The sequence below is a fragment of the Streptopelia decaocto genome (genome assembly GCF_964273445.1).
Source record: "Streptopelia decaocto genome assembly, chromosome: 2".
NCBI classification, from domain to species: domain Eukaryota; kingdom Metazoa; phylum Chordata; class Aves; order Columbiformes; family Columbidae; genus Streptopelia; species Streptopelia decaocto.
The window spans coordinates 95,749,835-95,777,828 of record NC_138655.1 but is presented as its reverse complement, the minus strand read 5'-3'; the positions used below and the strand labels follow the sequence as shown (position 1 = coordinate 95,777,828).

General features: G+C 41.9%; 1 protein-coding gene across 4 annotated transcripts in view; it reads right to left on the bottom strand.

The window, feature by feature from the left end:
- The window catches only part of RNF144B (ring finger protein 144B), a 97,999-nt gene that overhangs the window by 50,801 nt on the left and 19,204 nt on the right, over nucleotides 1–27,994 (bottom strand). The window contains exon 1 of one of the 4 annotated variants that reach the window (XM_082046892.1): nucleotides 4,924–5,062. The exons of the other annotated variants lie outside the window; for them this stretch is intronic. The gene's annotated coding sequence lies outside the window, so the exon portion shown is untranslated. Of the gene's footprint in view, nucleotides 1–4,923; nucleotides 5,063–27,994 lie in introns of those variants that run through there. 4 annotated transcript variants of the gene reach the window in all.

Below are 27,994 nucleotides of genomic sequence, written 5' to 3'. Positions count from 1 at the left end.
AATTTTATACATACATATATATATATATACACACATGTGCGTGCATGTGTGGCTTTCATGCCACACCAGGCAATGGGCATGATTGCCTTTCCCACAAATCCTCTCTGGAGACTGTGATGGAGATTCCCCACCACTGAACCCATCAGTACAACTGTGAGAATGTCAGGAGAGTGCAAATCTGCATTCTCTCCATTGTGCAAAACTTCAGCAAGCAAGTTATTGCTGGCCCCTTGGGTGTTATCTTAGCCATATAATGGGTAATCCCTATTGGGAAGGGTTCCAGGATCAGTGGTTAGCTGAGTGCCCACTGCTGTGAAAAAGCTTCAAGCGAGTGCAATGGTAAATAGCCCATAGGACCAGCTAGTTCTCCTCAATGACTACATCCATGTAACCTTATTTTTTAAAGGGGGGGGGAAGACCAGTTTGTTTTCCTTCACCATCTCCCCACCTTCACCCATCAGAAAGCTTCCAAAATGAAGCACAGGCAGAATTTCCTATCTATCTATCCTATCTATCAATACTTCTCAGACATACATACCCAGTCAGCCTGTACGTAACAGCTTCTACTTAATCCTGGAATCTGAAGGACCCATATCAGTCCCTGAACACAGAGATACAGCTCTTCTGTTGCAATGGTTTTCCTTTGCAAATATACAGAGCACATACAAGTTTTCAGTTCTGCACATTTACTCCCTTGCAGTCTGAAGATACAATAGTCTGTATAACCAAACATGAATATCAAAGCTTCCAACCAGACAGCATACAGTCTTTGAGTAATGACTCACATCTTATATTTTCCCTCCTCTCCTCATTATTACAGCAATGCAAAAGGCAGAAAAGCTTGCAAGAGACACAATTACTGACATCATCAACTAAAAGAGAGAAACATGACCATGGAGGTAAAATGGTATTTTTTTCCTTCTAGTAAAAAGTAATTCTGTACTCTGCCTCCTAACTGGCATCTCTCATCTCTCCTTCAGAGAAGAAGCACGTAGAACAACTCCCCACGATGGTTGTGTCTACAACAAGCTCCAATGCACAGGAAGAAACCCCATGCAGGGGATGTGTTCTAGCATGTAGGAACCCCCACATGCAAGCTGGACAATATTCCACAATAATACACTGGCTATAGTTTTCATGAACAGCACGTCTTGACTTCACCATCTTCACTGGTAACAGCTCCAAACCAAGATCAAAAAATATACCTTATCAAGTCCCAGTTCTGGAGCCACACAATAGTCCCACTCTGACTCATGCAGTTGCCCTTATTTACAGTCATTGAAGTCTGTCAGATAGGTAAAGAATTTCTCATTAGATTTAATATAAACATTATTTTTACAAACAGTCCCTTGTCTGAGACTGCCTTACTTGAGGGAGGTTAACCGTTCTGTCACAGAAGCCAGATTCATGTGTCCCAAAGCACCGTGCCTGGGGTTGGCCAGCTTTAGGACTCCAGAGATACTGACTCACTTGGAAACACACAGCACATGGATGTTTGTAGGTCCCATAGCCAAGTACCTCAAACTCTACCGAAGTCAAAAACGTACTTGCAGGCACCAAGGACGTTCAAAGCATCAGGTGGCATTTCTCATTACAGATTACGGATTTTCCCCTGGAGGCTGAGCAGATTCCCCTAGAAATACAGTAAAAAACACCCAGCTCTTGGGCAACCCACAGTATTTTTTCTTTACTAAAATAGAATAAGAGGAACCAGAAATGGACACAGAGACATACGTGTTCCCCAAGTGTCAACACATACAAAGAGATCTAGGAAACTGCATCAACAAGATATGTTTTATATAGCTACATCTTTTATTTCAAAGTGTGTTTACAATGCAGTTAACCTAGTCATGCTCTCAAGCCTAGAAATTTCCATTCAGCACCTCTGCTCCTCCCTGGAAGACAAGGAGTTGGAAAAGTCCCACTTCAGTAGGAAGTGAAGGATGAGATCCTTTGCAATTTGAGATACTATCTACTTTTTTATGAGTGTTTCAGTCTCTGCTAGCAATGATCTACTTTATGAATCTAATGCCCACTCAGTTCCCACTGAGCCGAAACCATTTAGAAGGGACACAGAGAGATTACTGAACACTATTTTCTTACTGATCAGCACAAAGTTATTTGGCACAAGCATCTCTGTAAATATTTGTCCAAGACTGGGTAAATTTGCAGTGTACAATGGCCCTCAGACCTGTACTTCTCTCTGTCAAGCAAGAAGGCTCAGAGTCTAGCACTAGAGCTCAGCTGTGCTTCAGCAGAAATACAAAATGCTGGAGGCTGAACTTAGTATCATTGTCATCTTTCCCTCTGGATCTGTTCTTTTTTGTTTTGTCCAATGTTCCCCTTCACAAACAAAAAGAAGATTAATTCTGAGATGGAATGAATGCAAGGTTATTCCTAGCTGTTGGGTAATGAAAAGAATTTGTGAAGTGCATTACATGGGGCTGGGCTTTGGCACAGGGAAGCCAGAGGTGGTGACTGTACCCACCTCCCAGTGAGCACGGAGAGGAAGAGGACAGATCCAGAACCATATTCAGCCTCGTGAAGCTGAGAGCAATATCTGTTTTGGTATGTGCAAGGAGGTCCAATGGCCTCAGTTCACAGTGGCACTGGCAGCCTGCCACAGGATTTTGTTCACATGTGCTTGTCACATCCATGGGCCCAGAGCTGTAATTATGGTCTCAGATGTCACAGTTCTACTAGCCCAGGAGAGATTTATGGATCTAATACATACAATCTATAGGCACTGTGTAGTTTCAGACACATTCAAGAAAACTCCCCACTCAAGAAGAGGGACAGCAAATTTATAGCAGGTTTTTTAAGCTACACATCAAAGCAATACACTCCACTGGGTGTCCACACTAAAAGTTACTGAAGGGTCTGGACAGGGTGGATTGCAGGCACAAGGCTCAGACTCATACCACAGATATTATCAGAGGCACACTAATGAACTGCAAACGAGGTTAAGTATTAGCGTTGCTTGTTTTGCTGTAAAGTGACTTGCTCTTTCTCACAGTTGCATTTTAAATGCAAGATGATAATAAGGACAAGTACATACTTCCCTCTTCCACCAGAAGTGAAAGGCCAGATAACCACTTGCATGCTGTTTATTTCTACAAAGTTTATGAAGCATTTAGAGAATACACTGTAATCCAAGAACCTAGCTAGAGAGAAACAACTCCATATTATTTGCTATTTATATAATTAACTTTTCTCCAGGGTATACCACCACACAAAATCACCAAAATGTCACCATCTGTGGGAAAGAAGACCATGACTATCAATGAGGAGCATGCAAGATTTAGTTCAGGATGGGGAACAGAAACTACCAGGTTGCCAAATGCTATGCTTACATTAAGTATAGGAAGGTTTCTGCATTCTTGTATGAGCAGACAGCACTTTGCGTTAAATACCCCCATCAGACAGTAAGATGCATGGGAGAAAAGGAGTCTGGCTTGGCTCTGGAATAGCTCTAGTTTATTTTGAAGGAATAACTCCCACTTTACCACAGCTTTAGAGACTCTACAGACACGCTTCTCAATCCATAATCTAAATCATTACTTTCAGCAGCATAATTCCAGCCATTCCCTTATCAATGTGCTGTATTTTTTCCAACATAGCTCATGTTCACTGAGCAAAGAGTTTCAGCCACTTTCATGCTATGACAACAACCCACACACCCACTCACATTCAAGCACAGACAAGGTCTAAACAGGACAAGAATCAGGCCAGTATATTTGTTTCAAAAAATATTTAAGGACAGGATTTTGAACCTTCTGTTTCCAAAAATACTGGTATCCTAAACCCAGCGCTTGCCCTTAACTGACACCACTTGCCCTTCAGGCTGAGGGTAGCCAAACATATCATGTTGCTGCCCCTGCTCACAGTCAGTTGGAAAGTTGCATTGGGGTATTTCAGTCACAGCCTGTATCTCAGCTAAAATTTACTTCTTAAAAGCATTCAGTGTCTATTTACCAAGAGGATGGGAAGTCACCTTGCAAGGCTTCATTAACTACAGTCATCCTAAATGTTTTAGTTCTTACAGTGCTCTCTGAAGGAAGATATTTGATACTGCCATAAACAGTTAGAAAGAAGAGTGCCTTTGTATTACAGAAAATACAGAACTTTATAATAAACCAGACTGAAACATCTTCATTACCAAAGCAGCTTTGTACTGAGAAAGCAGAGCAAACATACCACTAAATGCAATTTTCTGTTTATAGTGTAAAAGAATTAAAATTCCAAACTAGAAAACAAATGCATTGTATATTTAGTGTGTGCTTACATAAACCACATAACCCTAAACCCTGAACAGATTAGAAGTGTACGTTAACACTTACAATACAGATCAGAACATTCTTCCTTCCTGATACCAGCTGTAGAAGATCATGGCAGAAGAAATACCTTTAAACCAGGAGGAAATCTCTGCATTTTAAACTCAGGCTCCCTCCAGCTTAATCAGATGTGTTTGCAGTACGAACAGAGTTCATGCATTTAAACTAAAAGAGATATATGACTGAAAGTATGCCATCTTAGCAAGTGTTTTCCACACAGGTATGTCCTAATATTGCAGCATTTTCAAACACTTCACAAAGACATTTCTTTAAAAGTTACACTGGCAAAAGTAATTTCACCCTTTTGGGAAGCACTTGGTGTCTATTTAATTTTCTGTGCCCTTAACAGTCGGGGCTCCAGGATTTCCTTTTGCCTCAGCTCTAAGCACCACACAGTTCAGTTTTAGCCAAACCACAAATAGCATTTATTTTAGCTCTTTAATCATTCTAGTTCTTACCTTCTTTTTTAACTAAGCCTTTTCTACTTTCTTCCATTAGAAGTAAATGCTGGCTTTCTGTTGTTTTCAGAGTATCATTTGCTTTTAAGGAAAAAAAATAAAAACAGACGGAAAGCTGTATTCCAACATACCTTGAAAGGAGAGTAGCATTCCCTGCCAGCTGTGTGACTTCCCTGTAGCTGCACTCAGACTCCAGCGTTCCAGAGAACCCCAATGTCACAAACCCCTGAAGCTGGCAACCAGGAGCCGAGTCAGATTGCTCTCACACGCCCTTCCCCTTCTGCGGGTGTCTGACAACTGCACGCTTTTTAGGACTGCAGCAGGACTTGCCTCCCAGCCCCTTTTGCCACTCTGATAAATCACCCCCTCCCTGCTATTAAGAGCACGCTGCCTTTATATCTTAAAAGCACAAGCACGTCACAGCTTGTATGCAGTAGCTGTGGGAAAGCTGCATTTATTTATACAGGAAGCTTGAGCACAGCACTTCCTACTTCCCATCCGAGTCTCAATTCAACTGCAGGTGATTACTTAAACCTTGTCAGCTTCCAGCCAATGCAAACCCTACTTTCTTATTTAGATATCTGTGCAGCTTTTAATTATAACTCCCATCAGAGTCCTGACAAGACAAAACTGAAAGAGACAAGGCATTAGATGCGACACTCATAAAAAGCCTCCCAATTGCCATTTAACCTGTTTTAGGATATCAGTTTGTGTAGCAGCTGCCCTACCGGCAGATGATGTCTGAAGAACTGCTGGCTTCTGCTTATCTCCACATGTAAAAAAAAAGGGCATTTAAAATAAAAGTGATTTCTTCATGTTGGAGGGGAAGGGAGAAAAAAAAATCAAAACTCACAAGTAAAGTATCAATGTAATTTCAAATCTGAGTGCTTAGTGATGATGGTGCTCAGCTCATTCTGCCAAGAGTAAATTTTGACTCTTTAAGCTGGGCTTGTGTGTTAGAGGGGCTGGGAATTCTGCAGTTCTGTACTCCAAACCTACAGGTGTGATTCACACCAGCCCAGCAGGAGGAGAAGGTATTATTGTGCCACATGACACCAAACCCTCAAGAAATTTTCCTGTGGTAGGAAATGTACCACACCCACAGATAAGATGTACAGATACATTGGAGTGCAGGGGGTGCAGGAAAACAGAGGGAGAAACAAGTATAGATGGTAATCTATAATTTTCTCTTGATGATGAAATAAGTTTACTTTGTACTTCATGCAATTATTGCTGGCATTTTGCCATCAGTGTTTTTCTGTGAAGACTGATGTATAGGCATTTCTTCCAGGATGTACAGAAGCTCACAGCTGAGCTTTTAGTTATTTTCAGGCAATTATACTGCATCAGATTAATTTAAGGAAAAGGCAGAAAACTTGTGCAACTTTAATTCAGCCTCTTTGCACTTAAGCATTACAATTTGCTTGAATTATCACCACATACTCTTTTCCCCTTGAAATAAGTACAGACTTTATCAATTTATTTGACATTGTGTGTTTTATATAATTGTATATCTGGGGAGGGAGCGAATAATCACCGGAAAAAATATAGCCATTCCAATATGTAGCATCATGTTGATCCCTACAGTATTCATCAATAGGATTACAATAGGATTAGGCAACCTAGAGCCACATCACAGATATTGCCACTTGAGCTAGCAGAGCATTTCCCAGCAGTAGCAGACTTTCGTGCTCAGCAGTGATCAATCCCAGACAATACTCAAGAAACAACTGGGGCTCAGAGCTATTATTTGGGCTGCGGAGCAGTAGTGAAATTGTGTAATTCTGTGTCAAACTCCGTAGTTATAGCAGGAGTCTCCCTCACTGATTAGATTTTTATCCTTCATCTTCTGTTCCAGTATGAAAAAGGTTAAGCCTCTACCACTGTCTCTTTTTCACTACCTCTCCTTTCTTCTCCCTGTGTTCCAGCTCCTGTATTTTCTTCCTGCAGCTGCTGCCTTTGCTACTTTGCCTCCATCACCCAGGTGCTTGTCAGGCCACAGATGAAGTGCAGCAAGAAAAACCTTCCTGCTCTCAGCTCCTGTGCTCAGCGCCACAGCACTTGAACTGCAAAGGCAGAATTCTCTCCAGGAGGAGAGGGGTAAGACAGGGAGGATGAAGGAAGACAAGTCACTCATGCAGGTATAAGGAAAATGGCAGGGCAGTTGGTCCAGAAGTAGAGCAGGGCATCTGCCAGTAGCAAAGTAGTAAAAGTAGCATCTCGTTTGGTACTTACTCCTTCCTGGCACAATAAAAAACCAAGCTTCACTGCAGTAGACTTCACAAGTCAAGAGAAACAACTGCAAATAAAGGCTAATCATCTTTCCTTCAGATAAATGATAAGGCGAGCTTGTATCTAGGGAGGCTGTTTTTTTGAATTAAGGAAACCAGATTAGTCCATTAAAATGCAGATAAATTCTGGAAACTTCAGCTGCAAACATCACATGATATTTTTATCCAGTTTCATATTATGTATCTCTATGCAAGAAAGTTATAATGTGACTGCACAAATGTGCAAAACTGCTTACAGTAAAATTAATTTCCCTTAAACATCACAAAATTGGTGAGAAACATCATGAATATTTCTCAAGATATATAATTTTCTGGAAAATGCTAAGATGTGCCCATTCTAAGCACTCCACTTCCAGAGTATCAAATGCTAAACTGTGGTCCCCAAATTTACATACAGGACAATCACATCCTGATGCTCTGTGGACAGCTGGATATTCCCCTGCTTCCATCTTCACTTCTGTATTTGCCCGTACTTCTGTGCTCATCCAGAATTTCCACAGCAAAGAAGAGCTGAAGGTAACATGGCATTGTGCAAGAGCTCAGGCTACAAGGATTTGAGATGATCAATACTGATGATTCTTTCCACTGCCATCACCAAAAGGCATGAGCTGGACTGTTATGAGCTCTTCTGTCAAAATTATTTCTCTTCCAGCTATACCTCAAGCCCAGGTACTTCATGGTTCCACAGAAGCACAACTTCTGGGCCAGCTAATCTTGTGAAGCGTTATGAGTCATGCTAAAATTGCTACCCAGCTCAAATCCCTGAATCTCTTAACACAGATTGATTTTCTTTTTGAGCCAACAAATAAATAAAAATACAAGTTTGGAATATAATGCAATGCTAGTCCAGGCTCTCCTCATTAGCTTTCTTCTTCAATAACAGTGATACAAAGCACAAAACTAAGAAGGTCCAAATAACTTTTTGGACACTTTTAATGGAAGCTTTTATAACTCCAGGGCTGGGTCAATGGCTGAGCCTCTGAGGTGATACCTGCCCATTGTGAATTTTCAGTTGAGTCACTAGCCAGAATATAATAAACATTGGCATAGTTAATTAATAACGTTGCTGTGTCACCCTCACAGCTACTTGAAATACTTAGAAAATGACTAAGCCACTCTGGCATTAACTAAAATTACAAATTAATTTATGATGTAGGTGGGTAAAAAAGTAATAGCATGACCACTGAAAAGATCTCTCACATCCCACAAACAGAGTACCATTAACAGCAAGTGAAAACACCAAGTTAGTGTATAACAAACGGTTTCATTATAGTTCTACACAAAGAACCAGGATTAGCTTGTGACAAAAAAAAAAAAGGAATCTTCACTAACCTGATTCACAGTTTTCAGCTTATTAAAAAAATAAATAAATAAACAAAACAAACTTGAAAAATAATCACTATCCATAGGTGTAAAATAAAAACAGGTTTTGTAACAAGCTTTCTAAAACCACAGTCTATCTAAGAAAAAATGTGTCTTCACCCACTTTACTTACTGCACACACAAATTATCCATTTTCCTATTAATATATATATATATTTGTATATGCAAGAGAGACAGTTTCACAAGAAAAATAGATACTAACAGGAAGAGTTTTTGCACAGTGAGTATACATATATTATCTGAAGTTGCAAGTATGATGTTCCTGATGTCATGGGCTAAGAATAGTTTTCTTCAATGGGAACTATTTTAAAGGGGGACTACACCATCAAGAGATATTTGTTAGTACGTTCATAAACCTCATGTTTTAAAGAAACAATATCGATTCAATATATGTATTTATATTATCACACAATGTTAGAAACAAGATGTCAGTGCAAAAAATACAGAGCTATGTAATATTTTGCATGCAGACAAGATTTACTCAGAATAGCTACAAGAAAACGTGGATCACATCTTTTCCTGTTTAAATAACCCTATTGTTCTACAATTCTGACTTGGTATGCAAGTCACTCACTGACAACCAGGCATGAAATCTTCTTTATTCCTGTTAGCTAAAACATAGTAAAACTTTATTATAAGGTTTTTTTGTATTGGAGTAAAATAAATCAAGTTAATTTTTTTTTAAAGAATAGTAGGTACAAATCTAAAGAGCTTTTTATTTTATAGTAAAAAAAGTGAGTGGGATAGCACACTGTCTACTGAAAATTTATAATCATTATGATCTCAAAACATGGATTTTTCTCAGACACAAAGAGAAGTAGTAGGTGACTTACACTCATCCTGCCCCATGAACAATGCAAAACGCAATATTCATTAAAATTTATTGGCACAGCAGACGATCTCCAAACAAAACATGAACATACAGCTTCCATAAAGCTCAGTATTTCTTCTCTACAGATATTTTTTCCCGTGTTTATACTTTGAAATACTTCTTGACATACTGGAAACTAGCCTTTGGTATTTGATCCATACAGAACAGTGCTAGCGGAGAAAAAAAACATACAGTCTCAGTTTGGGGTGCTTAGAAATCTCGGCTTAAAGATCAAGGCTAATGGCTTTGACAGTACGTTACTGGAATTCTGGTGCAACTTGTCTTCTTGAGAGCTGGGAGCATTCAGGGAAAGGCTATTTGCCACCATAGGAAACCCTGCTGCTGGCAGAGCTCTGCTGGTAATGCCGCCAGGAGCGGGCATTTTGCCACCAGCAACTGAACAGCTCTGCAACAGCTCTACATAAATTTTTAACTTCTGCTAACTTCTGCCTGGTGACTAAGAGTGCAAAGAATGAGCCTGCAAAAAAACACACAAACAAACAAGCACACCACAACCACAAACTGAGCTGATATGAGTTGGTCATAAATAAATGCTGATGAACTGCCACAGAACAGCAGACATCCAGGCCAGGGGCAGCCAGCATAACACCCTCAGCCTGGGGCCCATCCTCAGCCACTTCTTTGCACTCAGATGCAGGGAAGCCTTGGAGTTATAAAAGCTTCAGTTAACAATTACTCCAGGGCTGCTGGTGGATGACAGACTGGACATGAGCCAACAACATGCACTTGCGCTCCAGAAGGCAAATTTTATCTTGGGCTGCATCAAAAGTACCATGGCCAGCAGGTCAAGAGAGGTGATTCTGCCCCTCTGCTCTGCTCTGGTGAGACACCACTTGGAGTCCTGCATCCAGCTCTGGTGTCCTCAGGACAGGAAAGACCTGGACATGTTGGAGAGGGTCCAGAGGAGGCCACAAAAATGATCAGAGGGGTGGAACCTCTCTGCTATGAGGACAGGCTGAGAGAGTTGGGGTTGTTTAGCCTGGGGAAGAGAAGACTCCGGGAAGACTTTATTGTAGCCTTTCAGCACTTAAAAGGGGCCTGTCGGAAAGATGGGGACAGACTTTTTAGCAGGTCCTGTTGTGATAGGACAAGGGGTAATGGTTTTAAATTAAAGGATGGGAGATTCAGCCTAGACATGAGGAAGAAATGTTCTACAATGAGGGTGGTGAAACAATGGCACAGGTGGCCCAGAGAGGTGGGAGATGCCCCATCCCTGAAGACATTCCAGGCCAGGCTGGACAGGCTCTGAGCAACCTGATCTAGTTGAAGATGTCCCTGCTCATGGAAGAGGGGTTGGACTAGATGACCTTTGAAGGTCCCTTCCAACCCAAACTATTGTCTGATCCTATGATTCTAAGAGGCAGGTTACTGTTACCCTTCTGCTTGACCTTCTCCTGTGACATGAGATGTGCCAGTCATCAGTTCCCAAAGCAGTCGTGTCCCTCCCCACACACACAGGGACCATGGATACAAACCCTACAGATGACAAGAAGAGCTACCACATTCAATGATGTGATGGCACAACTTCTAGTTACATAGCAGGAGAGGATGCAGGACACCTCTTGGGCTTAGAGGCCACCCTGTACAAGCAGGTCCAGTTCCCCAGCTGGACAGCACACATGGCTTCCCTCAAACCAGCGCTACCTCATGAACTGCTAGGGGAAAGAAAAAAAAAAAAAACAAACACACAAAAAAAAGACCCAAAACACTAAAACAACAAACAACTTGCTGTGCTCTTCCGTTCATGTGTAACATATACTGATATGGAGCTGTGCAGGTAGCGAGTGAGAATTTCTAGCTGCGAAAAGAGTGATTCATTAAGTAGCATCAAGGGGACCATACTACATAAATACGAAAGAGGAAACACTGAAGTCATTCTCTTGTCCTGCCCTCTCTTAAAGGAAGCAGTTATTCTAACAAGAGTATAGAAAGATTGCATGGGAGAAACTTAAGGCTTGGTTAAATTAATTTATTTTCTATTAACTATGCTCACGGCTAGGTTCAGAACACAGTACAGACTTTCAATTATGCTGTTGGTTTTTCCTCCTTTTGACCGTGTGCCCAAAGTGACACAATCTGTTGACTTTTAACCAAGTGCTTTGGTAATGTACCTAGAATTGCAATGATTCCAGATGTCAGAATCACCATCAGTTTAAAAACCAAGAGGGCAAAACCATCCTGGCAGCCAACACAGGAAGATTCCTCTGGAACAGAGGAGGTCACCAACCTGTCCTCGTCATAAGAAAAAAATGTGCATGCTGTTTTCACTTCTCCATTTCTACAGCTTCTTCAGTCTTGCCTCAAGATCTTAACTGCCCTTTTTTGGAAATATTAAGAGGCAGCTTTAGTCCTTCCAACCCAAGCCAGTCTCCTAGGTGATAGCTTTGTTTTAGCCTGGTGAGGCTCTATCTATGAGCTAAAAAAGATTACTAGAATGGCGGGGGGGGGGGGCTTAAATAATACATTTCAGCCCAGACCTTATTGTTTTAAGTATATCTTCTGGAGGCAGGGATGAGCAGGTCAGAGATGTGAAAGAGCTGAGGCACCTACTTCTGTGGCTATTAAAGTCAATGACAGGGCTTCCACAGACATTCAACAGGCAGGACCAAGGTGAGGAGCTAAGGCATACCTTTGTTGCATACCTTTTCTCTAGCATTTAGGTATGACACAGACTTACTTTTTGATTATTTGAGAAAGGGTTTCCAAGTTGAGAGGGGTTACTCCAATGGCCTGCTTATGCATGGAAATGCTGGAGCTGAAACACACCCATAGAGGAAAACCAATAACTTCTCCCTGTCTCCCAGCATCCCCCCCCTTACTTGACTTCCAGGGAGGGCCCCTCATGCTGTTTCCCTCATCTTTTATACTCTTCTTTCTCTACCCTAGTTTACTTCTCACCCCTTTATGGTGAGACCACATGTGAAAAGGTTTGTCCAGATCCACTATTCTCTCTATGGAATTTAATCATGTGGTTAGATAATCTCAACTAATCAAGTTTCTAAGTATTTCAGCCTCTCAGCGCACCACAATAGGGCTTTTGGAGTAAGCCTGTCTCCTCTTTGTTGTGTGGGTCTAGCCACCTTTGTAACAGTAGCATCCAACAAGGACACAGTACCACTTCCCAGATGAGAAGCAGGAACTTGTTAAAAAGCATGCAATTGTTTCCTAGCAGTCATCTTATTGTATCACAACGGTAGTAACAAAATTCAGGATTGCTCCACATTGGGGGTCCCTTGTTCAGGCAGTAATAAAACTTTTTTCTCCTTTACTGCTTAGAACAGAGATCGCGATTACAATAATCTCCTTGAAAGGACATCTTTAAGACGCACCACCTAGCAAATGGTTGTTAAAATCAACAATCCCAAAATTAGCATATTGGGAACTCAAAATCAAGCAGATGGCTTGCTTGCTGCATGTGACATAAGGATCTATTTAGTTGCACTGAAATAATTAGGGGGATTTTAACTTCATGTTGTTTCTTTTTGCGTCTCTTACATTCAGGTGCCAGGTAAGCTTATTAAAAATATGTGCTTTTTACAGAATAATTTTTTAAAAGTCTCTCATAAAACAACATGCATCCATTTGGACAGAGAAAATCTGTAGGAAAAGAAACATGAGTTTTACAAGTCTGAGCAGGGGCAGGAGGGCAAGAGGCATACCACAATCTGTGCTTTTCCAAACACTGCTAAAATCCAAGTAAATAGTGTTTTCTGCTTCATTACTATCTGCGGTCATTGAAGAAACGACAAGCAAACTCATTTTTTTTTTAAGCATTACTTCCTCTGTGAAAATCCCCTGGCTCTGCTTAACTCCCCTATACTTCTCATGAAGAAATTTAAATAGATTTTTATTTTATACATACATATGTATGACAAAACAAACTAGTCAGGGGCAAAACTTACCAATAAATCCATTCTCACAGAGAATCACTTTGCATTGTATGATATAAACAAAACTTTGAAGTGTGAACTCTGAATCTGTATGGATTCTACGAGTTCTATCTGTGACCAAGTATATAAACTCCAGGTGAAGAAAATGTGTTCAGTGAACTCTGTATACTAGTAAATAACTAAACTATCCTTAGGACAACTGCCTACATGATCGCAATTTGCAAATCTGGGCAAAATACAATTTCCCAATTCACAGAGAGTGGAGATGCTGCATTGTGGAAGAAGAGGCTTTAGACAGGAGTAGAAACAACTGGACTACTTGCACAGAAAAAGACCTGACACCTCTCTCACTTCCCATATGGCGAAGTTAGTGAGGTCAGCTCCCACCTGCAGGATGCAGACAGTAAGAAATTTCCAGGATCTTGAAGTCTGTATGAGAGAACATGAACTTTAAGGAGAAAGAGGGCCCAAACACAGGGAAACTGTTTGAAATGAGCAGCATGAAGAGACTGAGCATAACACTCTCCTTTCTCTCTACCTGCTTTTAGTTCATGCATAGGTACATTTGCTGAAAAAAAATAGTGAAAGGGAGGAAAAATCATACACACTGAGAGAACATTTCTAACATCACTTGAAAAACATACAAAAAAAAAACCACACCTATTTCAATTTAACGTATTTTGCTATTTTTTTCCCAAGACCAGCTCTTAAAATTACCTTTTAGCCTTGTATATCTTCATGGTGTTTTGAGCAACATAAGCAAAAAGCTGACAAACAGCACTTCCCAGCAGCCTTGCTGAGAGAAACTCAGTGACGTATTCCAGACATGTGGCATCTCCAGCACCCCTGTTGGGGACCACATATGTCTTGGGGTGTCTCAGGGAGCAAGCTGCCGCAGGCTTCAGCTGTGGAGACAGCAGGAAACACCTTTCTGAGCAAACCTCAGAGAAATTATGCAGCACAACTTGATAAGAACCAAGAAGTTCCCAGTCTCCCACAGCATCCTCACAGCTAAATTGAAGGAGTGCAGTCTGGACGATCGGATAGTGAGGTGGACTGCGAACTGGCTGAAGGCAAGAAGCCAGAGAGTTGTGGTCAATGGGGCAGAGTCTAGTTGGAGGCCTGTATCTAGTGGAGTCCCTCAAGGGTCAGTACTGGGGCCTATATTATTTAATATATTCATCAATTATTTGGATGAGGGAATAGAGTGTATTATCAGCAAGTTTGCTGATGACACGAAGCTGGGAGGAGTGGCTGGCATGCCAGAAGGCTGTGCTGCCATCCAGCAAGATCTGGACAGGCTGGAGAGTTGGGCAGGGAAAAATTTAATGAAATATAACAAGGGAAAGTGTAGAGTCTTACATCTGGGTAGGAACAACCCCAGGTTCCAGTATAAGTTGGGGAATGACCTATTAGAGAGCAGTGTAGGGGAAAGGGACCTGGGGGTCCTGGTGGACAGCAGGATGATCATGAACCAGCACTGTGCCCTTGTGGCCAGGAAGGCCAATGGCATCCTGGGGTGTATTAGAAGCGTGGTCGTTAGTAGGTCAAGAGAGGTTCTCCTTCCCCTCTACTCTGCCCTGGTGAGACCACATCTGGAATATTGTGTCCAGTTCTGGGCCCCTCAGTTCAAGAAGGACAGGGAACTGCTGGAGAGAGTCCAGCGCAGGGCAACAAAGATGATTAAGGGAGTGGAGCATCTCCCTTATGAGGAAAGGCTGAGGGAGTTGGGTCTCTTTAGCTTGGAGGAGACTGAGGGGTGACCTCATTAATGTTTACAGATGTATAAAGGGTGAGTGTCACGAGGATAGAGCCAGGCTCTTCTCGGTGACAACCAACGATAGCACAAGGGGTAATGGGTACAAACTGGAACACAAAAGGTTCCAATTAAATTTGAGAAGAAACTTCTTCTCAGTGATGGTGACAGAGCACTGGAACAGGCTGCCCAGGGAGGTTGCGGAGTCTCCTACTCTGAAGACATTCAAAACCTGCCTGGACACCTTCCTGTGTAACCTCATCTAGGTGTTCCGGCTCCAGCAGGGGGATTGGACTGGATGATCTTTCGAGGTCCCTTCCAATCCCCAACATTCTGTGATTCTGTGAAGTTCCAACCAAAATCCTTTTGAAATGTGGTGATCATCAGAATAGGCCACAGAAACAGGGCTTACAGTAACAACTTCTTGTCCTTGGGTTAAAAATGTACTGGATATTGATGTGATATGTAGCACCCAAACTTTGTATACGAAAACAAAATATGGACAGCAGGATAAGACAATTTATTTCCACTATGGTTATATTCCTGATCATCTTGGTTTAAGGATTTGAAGAATTTCTGGCAGTTCTGTTTAGATGGTTTTTTTTTAGGAATAGTCATTTCTCTTCCCCTAAGCAAAATGTCAGGAAGTATGAATCAAGAGTGTTTAAAAAATAAAATAACTTCCTTTGTCCTTATTGATAACATTTTTGTTTTTGTGACCTGAGTGGATATTTGTGTGTTGATTGTGGGAAATCTTTTTCTGGTGACTCACTATTTTGATGCAATATTTTACATAAAGCTAACAGTTGATCTTGTGTCATTTCTTCTGTTGTCAATGTGATTAGGAGGGAGAGAAGGGAACTGAAAAACAAGCAAGAAGAATAAATGAAATTAATGTTTTACAGGAAATGAGAAAGATGTTCTGCTGCAGTTCATTTCCACTAAACACAGCAGAATATGGCATGAATGGAGAAAGTGATGGTGACGGGAAAATTCCAAGAATCAACTTTACCTCTTTGATTGTCTGTCCAGGAAACAAAGAAGTTACTTCAGCTTCCCTGAACTGGCAACAAGTGCACAATAAATCTTTTGTCAGTTAGTGATAACACCATTGTGCAACACTCCACATACCATGACGATTTAAGTTTGGATACTACCTGGGCCAAGAGACCAATCCATCACTCGTCTCCAGTTACTGGCATTGTATCAAGGTTTAAGATTCCCTCATGTCAGAGCATCCTCAAACTGATGACCAAGATCTTTGCTGTCTCTGTACCATCAATCGCCAAACAGTTTTATTTTTTCAACTGAAAATTCTATGGGATGATCACAAAATGCTGACGAATTTAAAATAATGAGGGGTTTGATTTGTTACACAAGTGTTTTCAGAAACGTGACTGAAAAAAAAGTCAATGAGAAAGCTACTTTCCTCATTCAGAAGGTATTGTAAACTTTGTTTTTCCTCAGGAATAAAGATTAGGTAGATTATATGCTACAAACTTGCATGTGAAGCAATAGGTAAGCAGCAAAGCTCATGAAGCCTGGTTTCTAAGGATTTGTGTGCCTTAACACTACTAAAACAATAACCCCCAGCTCCCTGATATGGCTTACAATGTGACCCTGGACGAGGGGAAATGCAATTTATGACTCGTGTTGACCCACATGCATGCTGATTAATAAGCCTCATTTACAGTGCTGGTTTTCTGACTGAATGCTACCAGAAAATGCACAACAGTGGAGCGTTGCATGCCTTTTCACATTGATGACTGAAAAAGTTGTCAAGCGTACCAGCAGACAAATAATGTAATCTACATGAGCTCTATTGCCCAAAGAAATGAGGTTAAGCAGAAAACTTAGCTCAAACCTTTAAGGATTAGATTGATGATTTCAGAGAAAAGTACCAAATGTCAGTGCACTCTAGAGGGTATTCTGCAGACTTATGATTATGTACAATGTCTATGTTTTGCAGTTACTTTTCTGTTTCATTATGCACAGTAAGAAGCAAAGAGGAAAAGCTTTTATTTGACTATCTGGATTTGGCCAAGGGAAACCAATTTCAGGACTTCTGTAACAGGCTTTCCACCTCCTTAACAAAAAAATACCTGCAGCACAGATACAAGATTTAGATTTTTATTCTAGGCTTTGCCAGAAATATCCTCTGACCTTGGAAAAGACACCTAATTTCAACATGCACTCATTTTATCATCTGTAATACCACAAAAAAAACCCAAAAACTTATTTGTGCCCCAGGTGTCTCATATACTTTGCTACAGACTGTAAAGTGCCCTGCATTTCCAGGCTAGATGTATTCAAGTGCAAAGCAGAGAAACATAAATGCTGAACAGAGAAATCTCAAATGAATTAATGAAATGAAAAGCCAGTCACAACAAAAGGAGTTTTTTTACTGAATGTCAGTGATTTGATGAACTGGATTATATTTGTTTGGAAGATGATACAAATGATGTTTCAAAAAATAAAAAGTGTCCGCATCTGGCATATTTCAATCAATCTTGCCTTATCTAAGATAGAAGAGATAAATGCCATACACACTCTAACTGCTTGAATACTAGATGGTAATACAAAATGAATACTAAATGTCAGCATGAGATCACACGGGGCCACCGATACCTCTAATTTCTGAATCTCTCCCTGAGTTCGTCCTTCCAACTTCCCAGCATCTGCCCTTTGACTCTCAATGTATGTCGTGTATGTCTTGTGAATTCAGCCTCACAAAGAACTTGGCAGACAGTTCCTATAACATCCCGACTAGTCACCCCTGCGCTACCTGTCTGAAATCTGCCTAAATCTACTCTAAAATTCTAAATTGTTTCACCTTTTCTTCAGAATAGTTATTTCATTCAGTCAGCAAAAGCCCAAATATTCCACAGTGAATATGGCAGTACATTATGATTTTTTGTATCTGTAGAAATACATAACATGCCGCAGTGTGTTTGATGTTGCTTTTGCCTTTAAGGCTTTCTTTGTAAAATGTGTTGAACCAACACTTTTCCTGTTAGTATATCCACCTGAGTTCCTGTTTTACTGGAAATGTAATATACATGACCGTCATGCTTTTATACTTGTCATTAATGTGTCCATAGGATTACTAGAAGGTAATTCCTTTAGGTAACACCTATTTGACAATTTATAACAGCCAACATATCCATTATTAAAATGCAAGTAATGACAAGAGGCTGTACATTGTGATATTAAAAGCTAAATTAATTAAGTAGCCCGGTATCATTAAAATTTATCTTATGGATTTTCTGAATCCTAATCTAAACTGTGGTCCCCCTGCAAGGCATCATCCAAACAGGCAAGAAGCTGCACTATCAGAAAGAACTCATAGCCTGAGTTGCAATCAGAGGGAACAAGGAAGAGCTGTGAAACAACAGGACAAGAAAAGTGAGGCAGGAAAAGTGTGACTGGAAGATGATACAAGCTACCTTTGCATACAATGAAATGATTCAGAACATTTGACATTTCTTCTTCAGCCTCCTTTCCTCCTCATCAAGAAAATAAATAACTGCAATTCTTGACCAATATTAACTAGTCATCACTGTTGGCTAGCCACAGGTAGAAGTCACAGAGGAAGTGAGGAAGCTGAAAGAAGAGAAGATGTTTCCCTTATGAATAATAAAACAAGGTGCTTTTTTTACAGAAGAGGCCCCGTAAAAGATCATAACAACATGAGCAAGGCTGACATCGTTCACAAAAGACAAGGGAGCAGCAATGAGTTGTGGACGACCTGAAAAGTTGAGAGGAGAAGCAACAATCCTTCCAGCTCGAGGGCTATGGCAGAGAGGGCACTGGACATGTGCTGTGGGTAAGGGCAGGAGCTGAACAGCCACAGCCGCCACCACACGATGGTTGATGGCAACACATAATGCCTGAGAAACACTAACAACCAAACCCACACATTTCCTTTCACACATTTCTGTTTCCAGAACAGCTCATTTTGTCACATAAACAAACAAACAACCTTTTCAAGTACATTTTATGAATTGGGCAAAATGCTTTTCTAAGCCCAAGAGCCACAGGAAACACTTCAACAGCAGTTGATCTCAAACATTTTTCAGTTACCTGATTTCACGACAAAGATGATGGCTGATGGCACTAACTGAAATGTAGTTATCTGGAGATTTTTTTTCCCCCTTTTCACCTTTTCTTAGTTCAGCTACCAACCCTTTCCCCACTTGCTCTCTCCCCTCAAAAATCCTCCCTGTTTCAGACAGGTCTGTGAAGAACCTGTTTTAGTAATCAGGAGGGTACTCTGACTGCTTAATCATGACACAGATATTGCCAACACATCACCGCGGAGGTGTTCCTGGCAGGGTTCATATTTTGTCTTGTAGCCTTCATCCACAAGATGAGCCAACTTAATAAAATTAGCCATTTTACCGACACTTATAACTGAGAGGAACTTTCCCTGGCACCTGTAAGTAGAGTTTCAGTGACTGATTGTCCTGAAAAACTGCATGACGAAACTATTCTAGGAGGGATTAGATTGTGTTTAGGAGCTAGAAGCAAAGCACAGTGTTCAAATGCCATTAAATCAAGCAGTGCTTCACAGACCAGTCTGGAAGAACAGCTCTTTGTGGATCCACTTCCTGAAATACAGACACAGAAGGAAGCAGAGACCTGCCTCTAGAAAGTTTCTGTCTGTCTGTCTGTCACTGGGGCTGGCAGGGGCCAGGGAAATGGGTTACCGATCCCTTAACTCAGCCTCCTTGCAGAGTCACACAAAGATCCATCTTTCCTCAGATACAAAGCCCCAAACCCTGCTAACACAATCAGCAAGGGATCAACTACCCCAGTCTTTGGCTAGACAAGTTTCTCCTTTTCAAAGACCATTTGAGCCATTTAATTATCATGAACACTGCCTTTACCATGCCTGCCTTCAGTCAAGTGGCAGATTCTCAGTGCTACCTGGCAGAGGAACTGAAACCCAATGTGAGCAGAAGGGTACTCTGCTCCCCAGTAGCTCAGATCTCCTCTATAGCATTGCCTTGCCATGTTTTTTGACTCTCAGAAAGCTTTTGGTTTTTGAGAAGTGTCATGTGCTCCAGAGTTCTTCCTCTATTTCCGACTCCTCTTCCCAAATGAGAACAATTTATCTTCTTCCCAGCCAGCCTCAACTGTACAAGCTCCTCTATTTTTTTTTTTTTAATTTTTATTTTTTCAGTCCCTTCCCACTCTACTGACACCCTCTACAAGAACACTGGGTTTGTGCTTCCTGCAGCTCTTTAGCCTTTTCTGGGCTGTGCTGCATTTGTAGACTTCCCCACAGGAAAACTGCTCCACATTGGACAAAACTACAGTAAAACTAGCAACAGCTGACAGCAGGGTCTAGCATGAAAGTCTAAAGGCTCACACAGCACTTTATCAGCATTTGGAGTGTTAGGCAACCTTCGGTCAAGAACATCTGCTATGTAATGTGATCATACAATTGCATTATTTGTCTTAATACCACGTGCAAAACAAATCTGGCAGTTGCTAATAATCTTTTCAACTTCTGTAAAGGCAAAATCACTAATGCAAACTACCACTGTCTGGGAAGTTCCAACAAGCTTTCCAAGGCGGGGGGCGGGAGGGAAATTATTAAGAGCCCTCTGCTCCTGTACCCCTTCTCCTTCATAAAGCTGCAGAGCAAAGTGCTAAATTAACATGCTAAGGTCACTTGAAAACTCACTCTGACTATTTATTAAGTGGCTCTTCAAGAACAAAAAAAATACTGAATACTTTAAAACACTCTTTATATTTAATATTTACCATAACTTAAAAGAAGAATAGTCAATAAAATAGGAGACTACATAGTAAAAATCACCACCATAAAGAAGCAGAAAACATTAGAGTGCAAATTAAGAGCTGTTGTGATAAGTGGATAGTGTCTGGCACCAGGAGACTGAAGAAAAACACATTGCTGTGTGGAAGGAGTATAATGCCTCAAATGGTGTGCAATTAGGACCAGCTATCATAGGATTTAATACATTACCTCTTCAGACCCCACCAAACAGGTTAATGAGGATCTTTGTTAACTGAAATCAGATGGACAGTGCTGGAGGAGGAAGTTACTGGTGTTCCCAACGGTGCACTTGTGGGATAAATGCCTTTGAGATTCAGAGCACTGCACACCAAACTATAGTTGACCTTTTTTTGTGTGCCAGACCAATTGTAGCTAGCTCGTTAAGCCTCATTCAGCCCTCCTTCTTTCTTTTCTTTTGCTCTTCTCTTCCTCTTTATTACAATGTGAAGCATAATTTTGTTACACAACTACATCTGTGAACGTTAAAGTATCTGGAATTGATGTTGTGGGAACCAACAGAGGAGTTGCATACAAGGATCAAAGATGATTCTCTCCAACCCCTCTGAAACGGTGGCTCTTCACAGTTGATTTTGAAATTCCCTTTTGATGCAGCTACCTACTAGTCTTGATTTTAAAGTTCCCTTTTAGTAAAACTACTGCCTGTGCTTTCTTTTAAACTATTGTGAAGAAATATGAACACAAAAAGCTATAATTTTATATCAATATTGTAGAGGCACATAAAAAGGAATCCAGCTCTGCCTTCATGATTTATATTGTCAATAGAAAGCTTTAACCAAGTTACAGCAATATTATTCAGTTGAATTTAGTTTGTTGCATAGCAAACATATGTGAGCTATATATCTCAAGAAACAAAAAAATCTCTTTAGCTGTAGGCACTTTTATATCACCAGTGGGCTTAGGTATGCTTTCAACATTTTGTGTATTCAATGCTAATGCCAATGGATTAGGCAGATTAGATATGCCTGCCAGCACAGCTCCCCAATAAATTACAGGCTTTCTATCCACAGCAGGCCCTCAATAATTCAGTTTTCTGTGGAAATGAAAATGTATCTTTAGGAAAAAACAAAGCACTCAGTCATGGAAGTTTCATTACTATCTTAGGAATACAACCATACGTAGAAGCACGCCTACCATCCTGTAAGTTACCCTGGGAGCAGCAGGACTAGTGAAGCCTGGTTTCCCACAGACTTAAGTCCTACATTTAGCACCCATGGTGTAACACAGTCCTGGAATCCCCCAGTGCAACACAGCTACTATTCCAGTGTACCCCCCAGGCTCCCTCATGGCAGTAATTACTAACACAATACCTGAACTTCTCCATCACACACAAAGTTCTCTCCTTCCAAGTGTCCTCCACCACCTCCTCTCCATGTTTTACCCCTTCCTAGAGTCACCACCCTCCTCCTCCCTCTTCCTGCCAGCCTAGTGCTACATCTGCACTGATGGGTGACCAGCAGCAGCTGAACAGAAGGAATTAGACATGAGTTCTGCTTCCTCCAGTCTGGCAGGAACCACTCTAAGTTAGGCAGTGAGAGACAACAACATCAGAGGGAAGATGGATGGATAAAGGAATAGACAGAGTGGTTGCACACACCATGTTTTCTTCGGAAGTTAAAAATCTAGTCTCTTGCAAAAGCTATTGAGATGCTGCTTGGCGTTCCTCTTCAAGAAACACATTAGCATGGCAGAGTTCTCAGAAAATTAATCTTTCCAAAATGTCCTGGTATAATTATTTTTCATTGTGCAACTTGCAGTTTTGGAAGCTTATTTATACAATCAACTCGAGACAGAGAAAACAGCCAGTAAGTGTGTTGCTGAGTTTTATGCATTTTATGGAAGCCTTTAAGAGCCACTTAAAACCACTAGTGCTGCTGCCTCAGACTGAGGTTCTCAGCCCTCTAGTTTCCTCTTGCTGTGAGAGATCAGGGTGATATCAGTGAGAGATTTCATGCGGTTTTGGATGCTGTGTTTTGAGAGAGATCTCAATACCAGTCAAATACTTCTTGCATTTGTATTTTTAAACTGTGTGATGGAGCCTAAAGCAAAATTTGCTCTGTATGGACTTGCAGCAAAACCAATGCTGTTACTTGGGGGCAAGTCTACAGGATCCAGCCTGTCTTTGGGAATCTTTGGACAGGCTGTCCCTTGAAGATTAAATAAAAGGCAGGAGCACAAAAATGGGGACACAGTCATGGACATACTGGGTTTAGAGACCATGCCTGTATGCTTTGCATTGGACTAAAGGTTATTCTTCTACCACTACCCACATAAAATTTCCCACTTTCAGCTGAAAACTGGGAGCCATCTACTTCAGATAATGAACAAAGAGAAACATATCTATATATCTATCATAGAAGAGTATTTAGTTGTGATTATAGCAGCCAACACCCACCTTCCTAGATTATCAATAAACTGCATTTCTATTAAAAGGGATTAGCACTAATTACTGCTGTTCATATGGCTTAGTAGGTATCTGTGGATTTCACAAACTTAATCAAAACCACAAAGCCACAGACCTCATCAGCATTTCCACCCCTATTGGTATACAAGTTAACGGGAACTGATTTTGGACCATTACCACCAGTTTCTACTGGCAGAAGTTAGGGCCTAACAGAGGGTTTTCTTCCCTTCCTTTTCTTTGATCCCCTGTCTGCAATCTGGGAACACACTAGCTCTTCCCCTAGAAAAAGTCATGCCTTTGAAAAACAATATTAAAATAACTTGTTCTAAATGAAAAAAAGGCATTAAAGCAAATAATAGAAATTAAAGAGGACTCCCCACATTCGTTAAGATCCCCAATTGAATTTCTTTGACAAAGCTCTGAATGTGCTTTTAATTTTTAGTTCGTTGCTGATTATTAAGTTGGGCATAATTCTTTTTTTTATTTACAAAATGACACATTTAATTATTTTTTCAAAATGTTTTAACAGAAATGTTTTTGAATGTTCCTTGTCTACAACCACTTTTTGTTTCAGAATTTGTGTAATTCAGAATCAAAATACTCTCCTTCAAAAACTCCTGTATCAATCTTAATGATAACTAATGGCAACAGTTTATAATTTATCCTCAGACAAGTTAGCATTTTAGAATTACTTGACTCTTTTAAACATAAGCCTTTATCTTCTAATAATGTGAAATATGTTAACCTTTCCTGACTTTATTTGGCATGATTTAGCTGCCTCCTGAAGTGTTGCAATTCTCAACAATTATCTGAATCTTTCTCTGAGACTTGGAATTGCAAAAGCTAAAAATATTGAAATACACTATTTCAAGTATGAAGTATATATATCAATTCACACTAGCAAGAAATGAGTAGACTTACCAAACAAGCTCAAGCTTTCCAAAAATCACAATATTTTGTATTCAAACAAAGTCTAGTCAAATAGAACTAACCATGACACAGAAGACTGAAATAATTTGTAAATATATTATGTTCTCGCTGAGCATTCAGCTTAGTGCCAGCACAGGCTCTCCTTAAATCCTAGTCTACATTCCCAGGATAAACTGCTGATTATATCAAAGGAACCTTCCCCTTGCCAAAGTATTTGATACCTGGCTGGCATTTTCACTAGCCAAGTGTGTTTTGGAAGCTTTATGAACTGTGCTGCAGCCTTATGCTATTTTGGTTCTATGATAGCTAGAAGTAGCAGCTGAGACAGATCCAAGCCTGTCATTTTCTGAATTAAGTCACCACACGTATCGTGCTTCATCAGTGATGAAAAGGAGAAATATAGCAGCCGGACATGTCTTAGGCTGAAGAGTGTCTACGGCCACATAGTGACCAGAAGACATTTTAAAGAAGTCTACTGTCCACAGCTCTAATTTGTTTTGTGTGGAGCAATCCGAACTACACATACACACTCAATGCAGACTGTGCATGCATTCTCAAAGAAACTTATATTACTTTGATTCTGGTAATTGTCAGGTAAAACATCAGCAGTGTTCAGGGAAAGAGATCCATGCTTTCCTCCATGGAATCACTTCAAGGCTCCCCCGCTAGATAGGGAAAACTAAACGTTACTGCCCTCAGGATAAGAAGAAATTAAGTTATTTTGTCCTCATCCCTAGGCCAGTAATATCCAGTTTGGGAAGAGCAGCAGAGCAGGGGTATAGGCAGGGCAGAGGTGCTAGGATGGACATTATGGTAGGTGGTGAAATTATTTGGACTGTAAGGGAGTAAGGGTGAGGACCTGAAAGAGGTCTGGAGAGACTCCCAAATATCCCAAGGGAGTGGGTACCAGCAAGGAGTTACAATGTTCTGAGTAGGGTAGAAGGTTTAGGAGCCATGTAACAACAATTCAGGCCCATAGCAGGTTTTCTTCTCTTCCCCCACTTAATCTCCCAGCCTCCTCCTCCCAGTCTGACCTTAGTACAGCAGACCCCTCTGCCTACTGCTTCTCAACACTTTATCCTCTTTCCCCATCTCCCTCCCTGGCAGGCACAGCACTCTAATTCCCCTCCCACTGCCCCTAGATAGCTTTCTCCATACATTCCTTTTCTTCCATTTTGCCCGGGAGCTTCTAGAGTGTAAGAACAATAATGTGAGCTTGATGTGACTTCGAGGAGAAAGTAGTATAAAGTGGACCAAAAATGCTCTTTCCCTGCTCTCTTTGCAGGCTGGTCTGTTCTGTTAAAACTTCACTCACCATCAGTCAGAATTTTCCCTGATCAGTTTAATTCTTCCTTGTAAATTCATAGTCTCCTTTTGGATAATAGATATTTTGAGACTACCAAGTCTCAGGAATCTGAAAGAAAAGCCAAATGGAAATATCTCTCTCCAATCTTGAAACAGCTCAAATAGATCTCTACTCTTGCACACACTACACCATTGCATTTCTTTACTTGAGAAAGAAATTTTGCCACCAACTGCACCACACTGAGCCACCAGTGTGTCATCTCCTGCAGCTTTTTCAGCCTCTGGGCTGATATGGCACTCTCTCCAGGAAAACGTCCAAAAGAGAAGCTCAGGTATTGCCAGCTGTGGTTCTTTGCTTCCCAAGGAGGCAGGCAACCATTCTGAAAGGCACCAGAGGGACACCACCAGCCTCATGTGCAAAGCCCATTCACACAGTCCGTCCATAGCTCAGCCGGCCAGTGGAGAGCTGGATCTATGGTTTGTGACTGTGTGGAGCTGGGCTCCAGCAGGCTACCGATGTGTGAAAGCCTCATTAACACACCTCTCAGGCTCCACCATTCCTGCTTTGATGCCATCCAATGGAGGAAACCATGAAGTTCATGGTCAGCTCTCTTGAATTTAGACTGCAGAAAAACATTGTTCAAGAGAAGTAGGCTTCCTGCCTTCTCCAAAAGATGCACTCATTGTCCACAGCATCTTCTGGAGGTCATGGCATCCATGAAACAGAAAAAGCTGTATCCCATGGCACGTTTCCATGGCCCCCATACTCCACACCAGCCAAATCTCTGAATTAAGAGATAGCCCGGCATCAATCAACCATGTGTGAAGAACTGCAGGTAACACAACGCCAGGCTGAGCGTTTTGAGTTTCTCTGCAGTTTGGAAACATCAGAGTAGCTCAATGTTCCTGAAGGCATGAGCAGATCCCAGGGTGACTACAAGCCATAGATCTGACACAGGCAGTTGCCTTCCTGTGTGTCATGCAGGATAGCTCCGTTGGAAAGACAAGCACTGTGCAAAGCCCTGCTGAGAACTCAGCTGTACTGCCAGGGACCTCTCTCATTCCTCAGGTTCAAGACAGAGCAGTCCTGTCTGGGATGAAGGCACACAGAGCCTAAGCAGTTGATTAGGGCCATGGAGGGCATATAGAAGAGGATGACTAGCAGGAGCAAGCCAAAGGCTGAGAGGGCTGCCATTGCTTTCAAGGAAGATATCCAGGATGAAGGCCAAAGAAGGAAAAGAGCTCCTGAAGTGCAAGGAAAAAGATGGTCAAGAACACAAAGCAATTCAGGACTTCTTTCCGACAGGACAACCTCCCCATAAGCAGGCTAGTACCAGATGTCCCTTGGTGCACTGGTGAGGAATAGGGAGGAAATCCTACATGCTCTCTACGTCTCTGCAAAGCTTATACAGAGGGCACCAAAGCCTCTTCTTTCACCTCTGGCAGGCCCACAGCCGAAGGAATGGCTGGGGTACAAATGCCCTTCTTTACACAGTCAGAATGCACAGATGAGTTTACAGGGAGGCCCAGCAACTGTACCCAGAGCCTGGCCACCCAGGGTCCCAGTTGGAGCAGCCACTGGTGTCCTGGCAGGTGTGGGGAGGATTCTTGCACCCCAGGCTGATCAGGCTGCGGGCATTTGGCCCCTCTCAGAAGCGCCTGAGGTGGCTTCAGGTTGAGGGAGAATAGGGCTTGGGCATCTCCTGGGAGGTGTGACCAGCCTATGCATGGGACGAGGAGGCAGGTCTGGCTCACGTGCTTAGGGAATAGTCCATCGCCAGCACTGGGGTCAGGAAGGAATTTTCCCCTGGGGAAATTGGCACTGGTCCCCAGGGGGTTTTTTGCCTTCCTCTGCAGCACTGAGCATGACCCCTTGTCAGGGCTCCTCTGCTCCCTTTGGGCTCGGTTGCTGCCTGCTGCTCATGCACCACGAAGATGGCCTCTCGTGCCCTGCAGCTGGGGGGGGGGAAGGCTTTTTTCCCCCATGGTGACCTAGAAGTGTTCCCAGGAGGTTTTTGCCTTCCTCTGCAGCACAGAGCAGGGCCCCTTGCCGTGGCTCCTTAGGGCCATTGTGGCCAGGGGCCTGCTGCTCCTACTCCACGAAGGTGGGCTTTGTGCTCCACATCTTGGGGGAGGAAGCTTTCTAGGCTCCCCAGGGGCTTGCTTCGTGTCCTCTGTAGCATTGAGCACAGCCCCTTCTTGTCAGGGCTCCTCTGGGCCCTTTCTGCTCAGTTCCTGCCTGCTGCTCTTGCAACTCCAAGGTACCACTGGTATCCTGGTGCTCTCTGGCTCTCTTGCTCTGTGAAAGCTCATAGTGAGAGCGAGCTCTGCTCTTCCCTGGCCTCCATTTCCTTAGGGCTTCTTGCCTGTGCAAAACAGCCAGGGCTTGGAAGGGCTCCAGGCTTGCTGCACACTCCGGAGCTGCCACTTCGCAGCTCTTCTTGCATGCAACACAAGCACAGGGCAGGCACAGGAGCGCTTGTCATGCATCACTGTCAAGGAGCACAGCGGAGCAAGTTTTGGAAGG